At 39.6% G+C, this 7403-nt stretch overlaps 1 pseudogene; it reads right to left on the bottom strand.

Annotated features, from left to right (window-relative positions):
• Positions 1-970: 970 nt before the first annotated feature.
• Positions 971-1742, bottom strand: LOC148016835 (uncharacterized; annotated as a pseudogene).
• Positions 1743-7403: the final 5661 nt, after the last annotated feature.

Genomic DNA, 7403 nt, shown 5'->3' with positions numbered 1-7403 from the left:
AGGTACAGCAATGGAAGAGACTAACAAGAAGAACTCAAAATTTTTTATGTCAAAGTTCACTATATTGCTTGTCAAATGAGTTACAAGAAATTCATGTTCAGAATAATCCGAAGTATCTCATAAACTGTTTACATTCAGGTGTATGTTGACAGTTGCAGTCAGTAGAAAAACATTCTTCACTTCAGCATGTTCATTCATGGTAGTTGCCCTGTTCTTCAATTCAGCATTTATTGTAGTGATCACCTCTTTCATACATGAAAGCAGTTACAACAAGTTGTTCATCCTTTGAGTTGATTAGGAATGACACAAGATTGACAGTTAGATGTGAGACATTGGCAGAAAACTCCTGTAATGTAGCCACCACCAAAGCTAATTGCAAGCTGAATAGTATCAGAACTTCCAACTTTTGTTGAATGGATTCATGGCTAAAGGAAAGGGCAATATCACAACTAAAAGTTCAAGGCATATGTAGCCGCTGTATCCTACTGTGACTGTGGAAATTAGTTGCTCCTGCTGCAATTTGTGACAGAACAGCACATACTTCTGTTCAATATTGAAAGGCTCTTTTCATGATGAAGACCTTAAGCACCTATGCCAATCATACTTTCAGGTTTCAGAATCTGCAAATGATGGACATTTCTCTGTTTTCTTATATTTTCTGTAATGCAAATCCATTTTTGACAAACAAAATTCCTTCTGTGTCTTTTAATTTTGAGAGAGCAGGAAACAGATTGAAGGCCCGGAATTGCATCAGTTGCACTAAATGATTTCTTATCCTTTTACCAATGTTCAAGGCCGACTGATTAAAGGCATGCACTGATTGGTTGATTAATTCTCCCACTGGTGGACAGTGATTTGTCGGCTTTAGGACAAGACATAGTTCCACCCACAGTATTGTCTAGTTTGAACATTTAGCATCACAACAGACCACGAAAGATCTGCCTGCAGTGCCTTCTCTCTGCAATTGAAAGCTTAAGTTTCTGGAAAGGGTGAAGTTCTGACAGCTGAGGACGAAGGGAACATGTAAAAGTCCAAGTTGAGAGTTCGGGAGATGCCGTGGATGACGTCGCGTTCATCGAAGTAAAGGTCAGGGCAAAGTCCACATTGAAAAGCAACCGACCTCTTTGTGCACTTCTGCTCAAGTAGCATCAGGTCAATGGAAGCACTAGGACAAAATCAGTAAGAAACCATATGATTTGTCCAATTTCAGCAGCCACAGGTAAATGGATGTGTCCACGACCAAAGCACTTCAAGACAGAGGATGTAACCATGGATGAAAGGAAACGCATTCCTGCTGAACCCCCAGGAAAGTATGAAATCACATAGTACAGTAAGGCAAAAACTTGAACTCCTGAGAAGACTACTGAGAGTATATAGCTGTGCAGAACCATTGATACATAGATTGTAGCTGCCATGCTTGTGAAGAATCCAGCAGTAAATGGGAGCCTGTGCTGAAGGCGCCAAGAAGAGTAGTGTTGGCAGATTGAACGGCAGCTTCCAGATCGAGGCTGAGCTGGGAGGCGAGGGTGGACACCTGCTGGGAGCCAGATCGCGTGGCAGCATAAGAGTTCCAGTCTGCAAGCAGGGAGGCGGGCTATTCCTGCTGCCCGGCGGCATCGCTGCTGGGACCTCCTGAGAACCAGCCCTGGACCATGCCTTGCATCTCCTTCCTAGACGACGCCAGGGTCGCCAGGGTCGCTCCCTCTCTTTCTCTGTCCATCGTCTTCACTCACATGCCAAAGCATTACATTTCCTTGACAATCGGATATAGAGGCTGCCTTTTGATCGACTTCAGCCTCTCTTCAGCAAGCCTGTTTTTCTCTCTGCTCCTCTTCCCTGTTCTTTTCTCGAAAATCCTCACGATCCTCCCTTCTTCCGTAAGTTGCTGCACTCCTCCACTCTCCAATCCAGGCGCAGCCCGCCATTTTTGCCATTCGAATTCTCTTTTCCCAATTAGTCTCCTTTTCCCCTTCCTTTTCGTGACTTCCTCCGCTTTTTCTCTCCTTTCTCCCCCCAATTAGCATCTTCACACCAGCTCGACTCTTGAATGTTTCTCCTACGTGCTGAGCCTTTTATGGTTACCCCAGTTTCAGCAGAACCCCATCCATGGGAGGTTGATCCAGAGGTGGGCAGAAATGCTCGTACAGCACCACTGTATGCAGAAGCATGATCCACTCGTCGCATTGCAGTTGCAGCTCTTGCAATATCTGAAAATACAGCTAAGGCATTCTTGTCAGTCAACCATACGAGTTCACACTCCCCGCCAAAACGGAGAACAAATATACTAATATCTGCGTCTCTCGGAAGGTCAAAGAGACCAACAACTAGCCTCGGATCCATATCCAGCACCGGATTAAAGACAGAAGCCTGTTGTTCCATATCTTTGGCGCCCATGTAAACAACACATTGTAACCCAAAACAAGCACACACTGTAACAGTGATAACTCCATGCTTCTCATAGCACATTTCAATGCTCAGCCTCCTTCTTTCCAACTCCTGGATGTGGAGGGTTATTATCATTAGGTATTTTTTATGTAGCTGGAGAAGGAGAAGACAAAGTCCTAACATGTTCACCAGCATCAGTTGTGCTTTCCACTCAACCTTGCTCAACATAGGCTGAAAGTATCTCATCATATTCGCCACTTTTGTCTCCAACTCCTCCCCACTATACATATACGCATAAAATAAATGTTATCACAACAACTAAGTATGTACAAAGTACCAAATCCCATGCACAACTTTTGGGTGGTTTACACACTTTGAATGCGCAGCAATACGACAACGCCCACGACCTAAGTGCTTACCCCTCACTGCTAGCTCCACATTGAGCTAATAGCAATTGAGGACAATTGCTATCCCACCATGGGGATATGATGCCAGGAGGCATATTCCTTGGTGGATTCTGTGATTTTATTTATTTATCAGGGCTCATACACAAGGTGGATTCCTTGTGTGAGAAGCTAACGGGGACGCTTATCCTTTTCAGGTGTCAGATTAATTTAATGTGCACGTGGGTGATTTCGTAAAATACATATTAAATTAATGGATGTTTATGAGTTTAGAGTACGCACTCAAATTAAATTAAGGTCAGGACATTGTGCCAACCTATTTAATTATTTTGTTGCTAAAGAATGCTAGGTATTCACTTTTGTTGGGTTTTATTAATTATTTTTTAACAATTGTAAATGCTTCAATTGATGTGTAGAGCAGGCAACAATGGCATTGGGTAGCGCCAGGAGATGATGTGAATCCAAATGCCTAAAAGAATTACTATTTTTGATGGGCGCACACCTTGTCACTAAAGGCATAGCGCCAATATTTATTCAAGTGCGCTTATTTATTAAAGAGCTTGACAAAATATTTATTATCTTGTATGCGTAAAGGTGCTCGGTTAAATATTTCATTATTTGATATTTGTATTTAGGCATAGCCCGGCCCAAACGTCTTACTCTATATTTCGGCAAACACAAAAGCAAAAGCATATTGCTTGTAAAGTGGGATATTTTTGAGCTTAAAGATAAATAAATCTATAAATACATGCCTTGTGAAGCGCTCACACAAGACATGGGGGGAGATTGCATCCAATTTATCTTTTTGTTTCATGTCGTGCAAATTCCCTTTTGCTTTTTACTTGCAATTATGAAGGTTTGTAGAGTTCTTTGTTCTTGGGGACCTTGCGACATTCGCTACACACGCATACAACATCTGTTCTGTGCACTAGATATCCTGATCTCAAGTCAAATTTGGTAAAGAACCTAGTCCCTTGAGCTCATCAAGCAAATCATCTACTCTAGGAATTGGATACTTGTTCTTCTTTATGATCTTGTTTAGATCCATGTAGTCAATATACATCCTAAGGATGCATCTTTCTTCTTCATTAACAAGACCAGGAGGAGCATATGATGAAGAACTAGGCTCGATGAACCCCATCTCTAAAAAATCCTTGATTTGCTCTTTGCACTCACATTTAGACAATCAATAGGATGCCTTATTGACTTTGAATGTGGCTCCAAATTTATAGGGTGATCCATTCCTTTCTTAGAAGATAATGAAGTAGGCACTTCAAATAAATTCCTATACTCCTCAAGGAGAGCTTTCAAAGTTGGATGCTCAGCTGAATTCTTGGACTGATCTTCAACCTCTTTATTCAAGTGTAAAACAAAAATCTGAGAGCGTCACTTGTTCTCTTTCTTGAGTTGCTTAATGGTAATAAGCTGAAAATTAGATTTACTAGGCATTTCTTGTAGATGGATAAGATGCCCATCGATGGTAAACTCCATATACAATTGTGAGAAATCCATAGTAATCTTCCCTAAGGTCATCAGCCAATTACATCCGAGTACAACATCTATGGGTCCCATCTCCAAAGTAATCAAGTTTACCTTTGCTTCATAATTTTCAGCCAATTGTAAGAAAACTTGTGGACATATTTGAGTCCTGATCCCTTCTTCACCATTTGCTACTTGAACTCTTATGGACTTCTGTAAATCAGTGTGGCGGGAAGACAATGTAACCTGTCTACAAACAACTTACTTAGTCACAAAAGCGTACTACCTCTGTCTCTCAAGATAAACATTATCTATCAAGATAAACACATCCTTCCCATGAATGATACCCTTCATACAGAGTGTATTAGGGCTCTTAGAACTTGTCCAATCATCCATAGAGATGGAACAAATAGTGAAAGCATGTGTCTCATCATGGATCCCTCCTAGATCATAAGAAATACTACCACCTAGATCAAAAGGAAAAGTGTCAATAGGATTATAAAATTGCTATTGCCCAACTTCCTTCTCAACATCCTCATGTTCAATGGTAGCCGTAAATGCACTTGTCTCATCATTATCATCCTCTAAATATTCAAAGACTAATATACTATGGACCTCGGCTTTTGCATTCTTATACACATACTTTGTTGCATAATTAGCTGTATACTTCTCACCACATTTGAGACACAAGCCTTTTTCCTTTCTTTATTTGTATATGTCAATTGGAATAGACTTTGATTACCATTGGTGGTTGGAATATTTCTAGACTTGTTGTCCCCTTGTTTAAAATTCATTATTAGTCTGTTTGCTATCCTGGAATTTCCTTGAGATCTTGAAGCATTGAAAGATGGATAAGTTGGCACTCTAAAGGCCCCACCTCTTGGTGCATGATTGTTGCCATAAATATTGCCAATATGTCCCTATTTTGAAATAGTCCTTGGTTGTCTAGAAGTAGGCTGAAATATAGATTCTCTTATATACTTCCTTCTATACCATTCTACAAGCTCAATGGCTTTGAAAAGAGTGGCGAGGTTTTGTTCCATAACATCAACGATAATGAAGGTTCTAGACCATACATATCCTTGTGCAGTTTAGCTTCATCAATTATACTCTCTATATACATAGTCAGGTTGAGAAATTGATTTGCATAATCCCACACATTTAGGCCTCTTTGCTCTAATCCATACTATCTTCGTGCAAATTTCTATTTTTCAAGAGGAGAAACAAAGGCCTTAGCCTTAAGTGTCTTAAATGCTTTCCAATTCTCCACTAGTATGTTCTCCTTTTTAATGTATCTCCACCAAGTATGCGCAAACCTTTCCAAATGTAATGAGGCATGGTGAATTTTCATATCATCGGTTCTAGGGAATATATCAAAATAAGACTTCAACTTTGAAATTGATTCCTCTAGGTCGAATGGTATAGATGACTACCCATTGTACTTTGCCAAAACTATTTAATCTTTCAACTCCCTCTCATGAAAACGTTGCTGTCCAAAATAGGTTGATCATGATTAGTAGGCATTGGACTTCCACAATGTGATGGTACTCTTTGATAAGGTAGGTGAGAATTAGTTTGGAGCCTTCCTGATAGTAAGGGACCCCTAGAAACTTGAGGATTCAACCCATAACCTTGTGAATTAGCATTGTTTATACCGCCCAAATAATCATCATTCCTTTATGAAATTTCTCCTACTTAGTATTGACTATTTGGAATGTCTCTTTGTCTAATAATAACTTAACTTTAAACATTAATATTAGGTGGTTGAAGTAGAACTGATGGGTCATTGTTTGATTGTGCTTTTTTCCTAGCATCCTTGGTTTTCATTTGTATTTGCATCCATTGAGAGAATCGAGCCATAATCTGTGCATTGGACTCTAGCAATTTATCAATCGAAGCTTTTTTTGGGTTGTATATTCCACCAACATTGCAATAGAAGATTTCATTTATGGTTGGACAAGACCATTTGCTCAACTCTTGATAGTAGCTATGCATGCCTATAAGCATGCTATTCTCATGTTCACACATGGTATGATTAAGAGTGCTCATTTTTCCTTGCATTAGAGACTCGATAGGGCTCTCTTGAAGTGTATTTTCTAGCAAGACATCTATAATTTGTCGGGTATATTCATCCTAGGCCTTATTCTTCTCTTTGTGACCTACCATAGTGCTGTAGTCCTGCAAGATCCCCTATCAAAATTGGCTATAACTTGAGCTAGAAAACTTTGATTACCAAAATTTTTGGTTTAGATCAAAGCCAACATCACCCTCTTGGAGATTAGTGCTAGCACATTATAATAAATTTAAAATAGAAAAATATGTAACCCAATCTCTATGGTGTGATTGAACTGTCCAATCCTACACACTATCTCAATCTATAAGTACCCTGTTTTCACCTATAGGACAAAAATGAGTATGCCTAAAGGTTACCAAACCCTATGGAGAGCTGAATAGGACCTGTGGATAACATGTAGTATATGCAACTATATCCCAATAATGAATATGATATCTTATATAATGACCAGTTTATACCTTACAGTGTCCTGTAATGGCCCTATTTCACCCTGTTTTGATCTTCAAGAGACTTGGATCTTCATGAATACTTGAATCTTCAATTCTCCACATGTGGTACCTATGTAAGGGATAAAATGGCATGAAAGGCTTCCTACATTGGCTTTGAATCATCGGGAGGTGGGCAAAGTTCCCCTTGGTGTGGTTGGTTGCAATCCTTTGGGATCTTTAATAGTGGGGGAGGGCCACCTCTCTATTATCCCACTATCTCCCCTAGCATACACATTTTTCCTCGGTGGAAATCTCAACATGGCAGTGACATGCTATTCTAAACAATCAGTATGCTATGCATTAAAAATATAAATCTAGCTCATTTCATCTTTAATAGTGGGGGAGGGTCATCTCTCTATTATCCCATTATCTCCCCCAACATCCACCTTTTTCCTCAATGGAAATCTCAACATGGCAATGACATGCTATTTTAATCAATCAACATGATATGCATTACTAAAAATATCATTTTAGCTCATTCCATAAGATGCAATAGGATTGAAAATGACAGAATGGGTAGAGAAAGGGTCTTATCGTGTAGTGACTCACTACTGACTTACCCTTTACAATGGA

The sequence above is a fragment of the Lygodium microphyllum genome, chromosome 22 (genome assembly GCF_053477565.2).
Source record: "Lygodium microphyllum isolate KBCC chromosome 22, Lygodium_microphyllum_v1.1.10, whole genome shotgun sequence".
In the NCBI taxonomy this organism is placed as follows: Eukaryota; Viridiplantae; Streptophyta; class Polypodiopsida; order Schizaeales; family Lygodiaceae; genus Lygodium; species Lygodium microphyllum.
This window is presented reverse-complemented; position numbering and strand designations above follow the sequence as displayed.